Source organism: Dermacentor albipictus, chromosome 1 (assembly GCF_038994185.2).
Source record: "Dermacentor albipictus isolate Rhodes 1998 colony chromosome 1, USDA_Dalb.pri_finalv2, whole genome shotgun sequence".
NCBI lineage: Eukaryota > Metazoa > Arthropoda > Arachnida > Ixodida > Ixodidae > Dermacentor > Dermacentor albipictus.
This window is the reverse complement of record NC_091821.1, coordinates 522,646,405-522,656,695: the sequence shown is the minus strand read 5'-3', so window position 1 is coordinate 522,656,695 and position 10,291 is coordinate 522,646,405.

Genomic DNA, 10,291 nt, shown 5'->3' with positions numbered 1-10,291 from the left:
TGTGGGGGACGACGTCAAATGCTTTCCGCAGATCAAGAAAGAGTGCATCTATCTGTTCACCATGGTCCAGGCCGAGTGCAATGTCATGAGTGAATTCGGCTAGTTGTGTTACGCACGAAAAACCAGAGCGGAACCCATGCTGAGCCGAAGTGAAAAAGTTATTTGTTTGTAAATGTTTCATCAGATTAGAGTACAGGACATGTTCGAGAGTCTTACAGCAAACGGAAGTTAAAGATATCGGCCTGTAATTGCCTACGTGTGTACGATCGCCCTCTTTAAATATCGGAGTCACGTTAGCTGTCTTCCAATCTTCGGGCAGTTTTTGATTATCTAGTGACTTGTTGAATAATAATACTAAGAAAGGCGCTATCTGTCTCGAACATTGTTTCAACACATGATTAGAAATTCCATCGGGTCCATGAGCTAAATGCAGGTTTAGGTTAAACAACAAAGCCTCCACTCCTTCCTTGCTCACGGCAACGTTTTCCATTTCCGGTAATGGTGTGGGTGTGTAAGAAATAGCAATGCTACATGGCTTTGTAAAAACTAAATGAAAATACTTGTTGAATACTTCTGCTTTTTCTTTGTCCTCTTTAATTAGGTTACCCTCATTTGTGATGGCCGGGATGCCAGTGTTATCCTTCTTGTTGCTCTTGATATACCTCCAGACCTCTTTGGGATTTGTTTTTAGTTTATCTGCTAAGGCTTGTAGATATGCATCCTTCGCAACCTTCAATTCGCTTTTAAGTTTTGTGCTGATATTCCTTAGCTTTTCGTACATGCTTTGGTTTTTAGTTTTGCAGTATATTTTGTAAGTTCGGGATTTTTTCCTAATTGATGAACGTAAATCCTTATTAATCCAGGGTTTATCCTTGCGGCGCTTAGTCGAAACTACCTTAGACGGAACGAAATCTGAGGTCAATGAAAGCAGTTTATCCCTGAAAATGACCCACATACTGTCGATGCTACTAAATGCACTGTAATGCGCAAATGTAGACAGGAAATCATTTAACTCATTAGAAATAGCCTCATAATTACCCCTTTCATAAAAGAATACCTTTTTCCGCCGCATTTTGGCAAATTCTATTTTTCTGCAACGAATAGCACCTGCAACTACTTCATGATCACTAATCCCTGGTACTGGTGCAATGAAGTCTATGATATCTTTATGGTTACTAAAGACCAAGTCCAACACATTTCCGTCTGTACATCCAAAACGAGTAGGAAAATCAACGAACTGGAAGAGCCCATATGTCATTATTAGCTCGCAAAATGCAGACTGAAGCAATGACCTATTACTCTGTAGAGGACATAGGTCACGCCATTCAACATCTGGCATGTTAAAATCACCACCAAGAATTATCGTTTCAGATGACAGGACTGAGAGTGACCTTGAAAGGCTGATAAATGGTTCAACAGTGTTCAAATTTGGTGGTCTGTAGAAAGAACCGACAATAAGGGCGTTTCCATCTGAAAAGCATAGTCTGCACCATACAGACTCTGAGGTATCGTCAGCTGGAAGAAATGGTGCACTTTCAATTGTGTCCCGAACTAGAACAAACACCCCCCCTCCCCGCATAAGTGTTCATCAATGAACACTTATGCCCAATTTTAAAGCAACTTCTTGGCATGGCAATAGCTAAAAAAGAAAACAGCAAACTGGAAGTTTGTGTGGACGAATGATGGGCGTATTCTTGCACGGAAAGATGAGAACTCGCGTGTTCTGCACATTCGTGAAGCATGTGACATTGAAAAGATTGCTTAGAATCGCTGTGCGCTGTTGTGGTGCATCTTTTCTTTTGCCATGGCGATATCATCTCGTGACGTAAATAATCTTGTAGCAAGTCGCTTTCGCGACAAACTGTGCTGCTTTCATCTAAACATTCGTTCAGCACGACACAAGGAAGATGAACTATCTGCTTTCCTTAACACCTTTTCTTTCGCTTTTGACATCACAATGATTACGGAAACTTGGTATACTCTAGAAGACCAGGTTTACAGGCAGGATAACTATAACACTTACTTCCTCAACCATACAAATAAAGAAGGGGGTGGACTTGCTGTTTTAGTAAAGAACGACACAGACTCTCGAATAGTATCAGAATTTCCTTTTATTATACCGACATTGAATGCTTAACTCTAATGTCACAAAATTACGTTTACTCTGTCACATACAGACCACCTCATTCATCTGTAAATAATTTCACCAATGTTCTTCAACAATTATTCAATTACGTAAACGACAACTATTTAAGATTAATTCTTGGTGGCGACGTCAACATCAGCGTACTAGAGTCTTCTCCCCTCGTAACTGAGTTTGTGGCTATGGTTGTGTCAAATGGTTACGAGATTGTAACAGAGACCCCTACACGTATCACACCAAATTCAGCAACTTTAATTGATGTTTTTATTACCAACATAAACAAAGATAACGCGGAGTCAGGTGTATTGTACTGCGATATAAGCGACCACCTAGCACTTAATTTTATGACAGACAGTACTACCAAAAAGCCGACGGAGTTACCGACTAGAACAGTTCAAGACATCACGCCTCTTACCTTGGCTGCTTTTAGCTCAAGTCTTTCCCAAACAGATTGGAGTACAGTCTACCTTTCATTAACTGCAGATTCAGCCTATGAGCCATTCATAGCTATCCTTAAACAAATTTATTTGAAGCATTTCAAAGAAAAGTTTGTAAAAGAATGCCGTAAAAATCGAAAACCATGGATAATTTATGAATGTTTAAAAATGATCAAAAAGAAAACGAAACTCTTTAGTAGGTTTTGAAGAACTAGAGACATATCAGACCTTAAAACATTTAAAGAATTCCGAAATAAAGTAAATGCGTTTATTAGGAAAGAAAAAAGAAATTATTTAAGCCAACAATTCGATCCAGATTTCTGCAATGGGAGTGCGAACATCTGGAAGAAGCTTAATACGTTACTTTACAGGACCCCTATTTGCCCAGGAATTACGGAAATAGAAATAGATGGCCGCATTATTAAAGATCTAGAGCTTGCTGAAAAATTTAACCACTTTCTCATAAACGTTGTACAGCCAACGGTAACTCGTGCATAGACTACAGAAACGAACAGCATCTTTTTCCACCAACCGACGATCAAGAAATAGTCTTAACGTTCTATACGCTAAAGAACACCAGCGCACGTGACATAGACGGTTTTCAGATATCTCCGATCAAGCATGTAATCCATATTATAGCTCCTGTGCTCACTCACATTTATAACCTGTGAATATTGACAGGCTGTTTTCCAAAACAAATGCAAACGTCTGTTGTCACTGTACTACATAAAAAAGGAGCCAAAAATGACCTTGGGAACTACCGACCCATCTCCATATTACCGATAATTTCAAAAGGCTTTGAAAAAATTATTTCTAAAATAGTTATAAACTCATTGCACCGAATTTCACATAACAAAATCGCAATACGGTTTCATGAAGGGCAGGTCGACTGAGACTGCTTTACTAGCCAAGAAGAAATAATTCTAAAATCTTTTGAAGACAGGAAACTCTGCATTGGAATCTTCACAGATTTTTCCAGGGCCTTTGATCGTCTCTGTCACTACACTTTAATTGAAAAACTAGAAATGTATGGTATTCGTGGCATCCCACTTTCACTCTTGAAATCATATCTTAAGTGCCGATCGCAATGTGTAAAAATGAACAATTACTGCTCTTCTCTTCAGCCGATAATCACTGGGGTACCACAAGGTAGCATTTTAGGGCCGCTGCTTTTTAACTTATACATCAACGACATCGTAAAAATTAATGATAAACTTAAATATATAATCAATGCCGATGACACTAGCATTTTCTTCACCGGTAACGATATGGGTGCATTGACTACACTTATCAACACTACATTAGAGAACCTATATGCATGGAGTGAGCAAAATTCCTTAGTCATTAACGCATCTAAAACAAAGGTGTTATTTTTCACTCGCGGATGCAGCTTACTTCTCCACGCGATGCCTTACGTTTAGGTAGCGCGACGATTGAAATTGTAGAGACGGTTGAAACTTTAGGAGTGTTTTTTAATTGTATAATGTCATGGGAACCACAAATTAATAAGCTAATAACTAATATTGCCAAATGTGTAGGTATACTTGCACGACTGCGTTCCTTGCTTCCAGTTTCCGTTAAGCTAAAACTTTATAAAAGCTTGTTTTTATCCCATGTCAGTTATGGTTTTTTGGTATGGGGAAGTACAACAGCAACGAACATTAATAGACTATACAAACTACAGAAAAAAGTGATTAGGCACATTGCTGATGTTGACTACTATACACATACGGGTGAATTATTTAGGCGGTTTAACATTATCCCAATTCATCAGCTAAACGAGTATTACCTCGCAATAAGGTATAAAAAATCCGTGCTCAATAGCAATCGAGCTTTTTTGGATATTTTTCAACTTGAACCATACACTATCCCATACCCTACTCGTCACCAACAACACTGGATCATTCCATTGCGCAGAGCACACATTGGCCGACAAATGATTCGCTTCACTGTTCGTGTTTTTATTAAACAAATTAATTTAAAAAAAGATAATTGAAGAATGTGGCATGCGAGTTATTAGGGAAGCCCTTTTATCATGAAATCAACGCAATATTGTTTATCACTAACTAAACTTTCAGTGTGTATTGGAATTTGTCTTCATGTATTATACTGTATAATTTAACCGTAAAGGAATCTGTATATCTATATTTTCAGTTCATGATGAATCTATGTGTATTACGACTTGTAAATACTAACCCTTTCTTGCTATGAACGAATTTTGTTCGTCTGTCCTCAATGCATTCCATGTATCTGGGAGGCTCGGGTTCCCCTCATGTGACTGATGTCACTTTTATCCCGAGCCTGCCCTCATCCTTGAGATGAAAAATAAATTGATTTGATTTGATCAGGCCACACTTCAGGCCCGTTGATGCAATTTTATCAACACGCAATTTTTTTTTTAATCCGCTGGAAAATGGCGCGGCACCGGGATTCGAACCACGGACCTCTTGCACGTGAGGCGGGTGTTCTACCTCTACGCCACCGCTGCAGCCTAGATCGACCAAAGTAACACAGTACAAAAAAACTCAACTTGCCAAAACCATCATAATTCTACGAAAATCTAAATGTACAATACTGTCACTTAGTAGTGACGGTGAAGAAAGCAGCAAAACTGGGAGTGACGGAAATAGCGTTTTAAGGCGAAAGCCTTTCTCGGCTCACGGTGAAGATTGTGTCTGCAGACCGGAGCACCGGAGGGTCCGCCGAAGTGTCGTCACGCCATATGAAGACACCTTAAAGACAGAATAAAGAATGAAAAATGATTGCTATTGACAGTTACTGAATGATAACGTTATAATAGAGATTGGTAGAGGTTACCAATTACATCTCTCCACCTTGCGGGTTTCCACAGAGCTATTTCGTCCAGCACTCGCCTTTGCTTCGAGTTGCTGACAAAGTCGACTTCGCCCTGCGATCTGCTAGCCGCCTGGTTAGCTCAGATGGTAGAGCGGCTGCCGCGGAAAGGCGGTGGTGCCGGGTTCGAGTACCGGACCACGACCAATATTTCTTCAACTGCGATGCTTTTTCTTTCGAGGTACCCGTATGGGTTTCCTTTGTAGCAATTGCTACGAACGGGTGGATCTCTAAAATTCCTTTTATGAAATCACTTGTAATGACTACTGATGGCTATATGACCAACATGTCGAATGACGGCTTGTACTGACCACAATTTATTACAAATTACTAAAAATGCTTAGTAGGGATCAGTAATAACTACTAATGACTGAAATGACTAGTAATGACTGAGAAATTACCGATATGTTTCACGACGAATTGTCGCCGCTACAATTGATTCAAAGTGCCTAAAAATGTTTACTAATGTCCAGTAATGACTGAAATGAGTAGGTAATGACCAATATGTCTATCTACAAATTGTGACGACTACAATGGAATAAAAATGCTTAGTAATGACTAATAATAACTGAAATGACTTGTAATGACTACCTTTGACTAAGATATGACCAACATGTCTAACGACGCCTTGTAATGACGAAAATTGATTACAAGTGACTAAAAGTACTTATTAGCAAGTAGTAATGACTAAATGAAACAAGAGGGAGAGAGAGAGAAGAGACAAAGAATAAGAGTTGAATGATAAGTGGAGGAAGAGTAGGCTTTTGCCGTTCACCTCTTACGAGAGATCTTAGGAGACCCTGAAGTTTTTTATTGGGCGCAGTTGTGGCCTCAAGAACAGGCTACAAGTGCGGTGGCTGCGGCGAACACAATCGGCGATTGTGGAAAATCTGATCAGCAGGTCAAGCGCGTCGGCTTTTATAAATCAGCCATCAAAGGTTCTAGAGAAATCGCTGATGCCCGCATGCCTTGCAGATAGTTCTACCCCATTCGCGTCAAGCACACATGAAATCAGATTACACAAGGTTTGGTGACATCAGACAGCAAAGATAGCCTTCGATAACATTCGGGAAACTTCCGATACGTGCGGGCTCGTATCGCGCTGTGATAGCGTTTGTTAGACGGTGAAAAGCCGTTATCCGAAAAAGCAAACAAATACACTAGTCAATATAATCGGGTATTCCTGCACGCACTGTATTAGCAAAACTTTATGTCAGCTTGAATTGCCTGCATTGACCTGATGCTCAAGATAGGGCTGCCTGATTCATTTTCTTGTTGTTCAAAAGCTGCTTCAATGTCAATGCCATAGAACATATTACTCTGAGGGAAAATGTTAGGCGTTGACAAACCTGTGACCTTCTATAGTACTTTTTTCTTAAACAGCAGTGGAATAAAACTGTTTACCTAAGTAACTGAGGTACTAAAGCGCCAAACAGACGACATAAGAAGAGACACGGACGAGCGCTTACTCATAACTGATGCTTTATTGACGGAAACACACAATATATATACGCAAACCTGGCAGCACAGCTCACGCATTGTCGAAAATTACATGGTAACCAGGCAAAGGCGATAAAACGATCGTGAAGGTTACGTTCGTGACTATGACACGTGGTGTATAGGGCCATATGACTATAAATGATAATGGATACGCAATACGCAAATATCGCTGTGAGGGAATACCCCATTCAAAACTAAAAGATTAAGAAATTTTTCACCAAATGCAGGTGGCGTAGCAACATGCTCATTTCTAACTAAGGGCTTCTAAAACGGGCATTTCACTTTTATACAGAATTTTTTATGGTTCGCTGACACATCCAAGGCCCTTCCTTTTAATGTGGAAGGCTTCTTTCAGCACACGGGCAACGCTCCCTCGACTTCTGTCCAGAACATTGGTATCTCTTAGGTGAGGCTTGCACCCGCATTCTTTAATATGGCTGGCCATAATGGAACCAGTTCCTTTTTTCTGTGAGCGTTCATGAAATGTCGTTTTTAGAAGCCCTTAGTTAGAACTGAGCATGTTGAGCACGTTGCTGCGCCGCCTGCGTTTGGTGAAAAATGTCTTAATCTTTTAGTTTTTAATGGGGTATTCCCTTATGGCGGTGTTTGTGTATCACGTAACCAATATCATTTATAGTCATTTGGCTCCATACACCACGTGTCGTTGTCAGGAACGTCACCTTCACAATCGTTTTATCGCCTTTGCCTGGTTACCATGTAATTTTCGACAACGCGTGAGTTGCACCGCCCGATTTGCGTATATATATTGTGTGTTTCCGTCAAAAAAGCATCAGTTGTGAGTAAGCGCTCGTCTGTGTCTCTTTTTGTGCCGTCTCTTTGGCGCTTTAGTACCTCAGTAACATGCACCAACTAGCCCAACAAAAAGTTCTGCTAGATTACGTAAGCAAGTTGCAGAATCCAAAAATTCTGACAATATTGAGGAGACCACATTGACATTTTAATACAGACAATAAAAGTGCGCTAACTACAAGTAAATACTGAAGACACCGGTGTAGCACGGTTGAGCGCCCGACTAAGAACTGCGTCAGTGTCCGCAGCTTCTACCTGGAAGCAACCGCTAGATTCCAAGTACGTTTCTCCTATAGCCGATAGGCCCAGCAAGCGGCATGAGCATGCGTGGTCTCATTGCAGTGTCAAAATGTGTTTTCTTTTTCAGAAATATGGCGAAGAATTCCACCACAGTGCAGTTCCGTCTGTACATGTACTTACATTCATGTGCATCCTATTAAACGCATGTGTTTGTACCCTGTTCTCGTCATTGTATTTGCGGTGATGCAAGTGTTTCAATGTATTGCACCAGTTGTTTATTAAACATTGTCATGATATGTACAAAATGTGGCTGCTCAGTAATGGCTAAGATAGCCAGCAGTATCAGCAAAAATATGATGCAGATGTAATGCCATTGTTGCAATCGACATGAGGCAAGGCTTTCATGCAACGATCAAATTAAATTGTTTAAAACTAACAGCAATGTCTACAATTGTCCTTATTTTCATCCAATGCAATTTGAACTCTTATGCAATTCATAATAAAAGCAGCGTAATAATAACAACACAAGACAGAGAAGCACATAGCATAGCGCCTGTCCGATGTACTTCTCTGTCTTGTGTTGTGGTTATAATTGCGCTGCTTTTAATGTTAAGATAAACGAGGTCGTCCAGTTTTACACTCTTACGCAATGTTTGCCCCACATGTGACAACTTTAATGAGATGTAGCGTGTACATAGGTCGGTAAACTCACTAAAAGTCAGCTTCCTAAAACTTGGACCGACCCGTGACGTTGGCTTCGTGCGAACCTCGATGAGCAGAATTTTGGTGAATATGTGTCGGTGCAACCTCGCTTCACAAAATTTTGGCTGAATCTCAGCCCCTGTAAGCTAGGCTTAGTAGAATTTTGGTGAGCCTGCACATAAATGCCATTAAAGCAATGACGATAGCTATAGGGGCTTGTTGGTACAGTATATCTTTTGTTATAGCGCAAGCCCTACAAAAACAACTGAAAAGCATTACTAACACACGGCGATGGGTGTGGCAGTTGTGCCCTTTTGTTGTCTTTGTCCAGCTGGCGCTAGTAGAAAATAAGACGTGAGAATAAATCACACCATGGAATAGGTCAGTAAGTCGCTGCATCTCACGATCTAACCAAAATGAATTTGAGATACACAAATGTCATCCTATGTGTGTAAATCGTTCAATTTACGTGATGAGCAAGAAGAGAACAGCCTTCCTTTCAAGCAGAGCCAGGTTTCTGGTCTCACCTTGTTCTCGCTTTGCTCATCGTCTTGAATTTCCATCTTCCGCCTTCCCCCTATTTTTTCTGGATTGTAAGTTACATGATCCTTTAATATTAGATTCAGTAACGACATGATAGGTATATGAGTTTATGAAGTGATGTGTGTAATGCAACCTCAGGATCAAATTTTCTTTTCCCTTGTTGGACACGGATTATGTCTCCTGGTATGCCTGCAACTTTGTTTAGTTGGGGACATGCAAGAACCATCCGCACTTGAAAGGATATCATTTACTTATTTTACTTATTTGTTGACATTTCCTGCAGCGCCGTGAAGGCATAATTGCTGGAGGATACAAACATACACTCTTCAAAGAATGACGTAGAGCATGCGATTCGGGCTCAACCTCTGGTAAAAAAAAAATGGCAAGGATTGTCCAATGTGAAATTACATCAGTCAATGTAAGGAAATAAGGAAGGCGGAATACGAAGAGTGGCTAACCGCAGCTAAGTGCATCAAGTACATCAGATTTCCGACAAAAGTGCTCGAAATTAACTCGCAGTGGCATTCTATTGTAGAGTGAGGCGGCTTAATTGTTCCACTCATTCATGTCACGTGATAAAAAAGAGCGTTTGAAGACATCAGTACGACACTTCGTTTTGCTGATCTTCCATTCGTGGTCACATCTTGATGCAAAATGTGGTGGGAGCAAATATATCCTAGAGTTAATGGCGGTTTTGATGAAGTAAATCCGGTAGTGAAGTTCTAGCCTAAGTCGCAAACGGGGCTTTTCTAGTCAGTCCCAGTTCGACTCCTGCTTGATGCAGCTTCTATGGGCATTAATACAATATTTGTTTGTGACAAATCGCGCTGCACGATTCTGATGCGCTCCAGCATAGCACAATGGGTTCCAACTTGAGGGTCCCAGACTGCGCAGTCGTACTCCATAATAGGTCTGATGTTTGTGAAATACGAAATTTCCTCAACCTTCTGAGGAGCATCTCTAAAATTCGTCTTTAAAAAAAGTTCCACATTCTTGCTGCCTTTGACGAATTGCATTCGGTTTGTTTTTTCCAAGTCAGGTCAGCAAAAAAAAAAACCCCAAG